This window comes from Ctenocephalides felis, unplaced genomic scaffold (genome assembly GCF_003426905.1).
Source record: "Ctenocephalides felis isolate EL2017-DRISC unplaced genomic scaffold, ASM342690v1 CF-g0.4_SCAFFOLD_00845, whole genome shotgun sequence".
NCBI classification, from domain to species: Eukaryota; Metazoa; Arthropoda; class Insecta; order Siphonaptera; family Pulicidae; genus Ctenocephalides; species Ctenocephalides felis.
The window spans coordinates 37,484,513-37,486,405 of record NW_020536999.1 but is presented as its reverse complement, the minus strand read 5'-3'; positions in this window follow the sequence as shown (position 1 = coordinate 37,486,405).

Genomic DNA, 1,893 nt, shown 5'->3' with positions numbered 1-1,893 from the left:
TAGGTTTTTATGAATGGTTTCACGAATCACATATCAATGGACATTTAGTACTTTGTTTACTCTTCTATATGCAAATAATATATTTGACCAAATGTTTCTTCTAACTAATTTGTTTATTTTCAGCAGAAATCCATTCTGAGAAATAGGTCCCTAAAAACATTTTAATAATAACTTACACGAACCAAGGGTCAACTTCACAAATCGTGAAAATACACAATCATAGGATATAGATTTTATTACGCAGAACAAGTGAATAAAAACCATTATAAAAGTACAAGGACAATGCAGTAGTGAAATTGATTAAATTTAATTGGACTTTTAGATCGTTTGTGGACAAAAAAGTGTTTTATTTGTGTTAACAGTGTTGTGCAAATATTTTTGACCAGGAAGACCACGAATTTCATAACTGAAATTCTAATTTTACTAGGTTTGGAAATACAGAACAATGGATTTAAATAGAAATTTGCATCGTAAAAGATCTCTTAATTGACATTGAATTGGATGTTATTCATCCATCTTTATCCATTTAACCAGTCAAAAGATACAAGGCTATAAAGGACCAATCATAAAACTGGAGATAAAGAAAAATAAATCGCTATGTATTTTATCTTCATTGGTAATGTTTTTGTTGATTATGAGAACATTATTATAAAAATCCATCCAAGTTTTATTAGTGATGAACAGTGTTTTAAAACTTGGTGTCCAGTGATCTGGTTTAAAAATACCTGGTGTCGACACGTAGTGATTGTTTTTTCGGTTTTTGAGATATTTTTCAATCCGTTTGTTTATAGTTATTTTAGTGTTTGTGTAGTGTTTTATAAAGGCCTTTGTAGTGTTCTAGTGCAGTGATAGTGTCTTGTTCCGGTTCCTGGTTCCTGGTTTCACGTTCGTGATTCCTGGTCAGCTCTCTTCTGTAAATCACGAGGTAATGCACGTTTTTTTTTAGCACAAATCATTTATTAATAATATATTTAGAAACTCACATTTTTTCTATCTTTCAGACAACAAATTGGTAATCGGGATGTTACAGAAGAATCGGTGATTTTAAACAAAGGTCAGTGCATTTTTATTTCTAGGCATGATTTCCAAGGGTACGGTCACACGTCTCGTTGCATCACGTCAAATTAATATCGAGTATAAAAATCGGTAATTTTGTCCTATAGATAGGTCGAACCGTGAGTTAAGTTACAGTTAGGAAATCGTCAACTAATTATATAATCAGTATTTATTCAGGATGGGCAAAATTGTGACCGTACCTCTCACTAATCCATAAATTTCTTTCAGCCTAAAAAAGACTTCTTAAAATAAAAGTGAGTGTAGTGGTAATAAAATTCGCGTTGTTAAAATCAAAGTGCAAATAAAATAAATTTTGCATAATTTCGCGTAAAACAAAGTGTGTGTGTGAGTGAACAATTTGAACAATTTGACTCTGTGCAATTTTGCGAAGAAATGCTGACATCCATGCAGCCTGAGGTAAGATCTAGTATATGTACAAGATTTTAAATAAGTAAAATAATGTTTAAATAAGTGACTTTTTCCACTGGGAAACTCATACGCATAATATTAATCTAAGTGCTGAAAATAGTAATTGAGTTTTTGAGAGATAACTGTGAATGAAACATTAATGATTCAAACAACATTTAATTTGTGTTCATGAAATGAACAACTGACCAAATTTTTGAGAAAACGTCGTCGATTTACGGCAAAAATCTGTTCACATACACATACACACACACATACACACCCACACACATACTTTTTTCAAATTTGGTCTCATTCGATTCAGAATGGCTGAAACGTCGAGAAACATAAAATTAGCGAATCGGATTTTTTGATGAAAACAAACTTCTCCTTCGGGAAGTTAATGAATCATTAATATAGTTCAAAAAAATT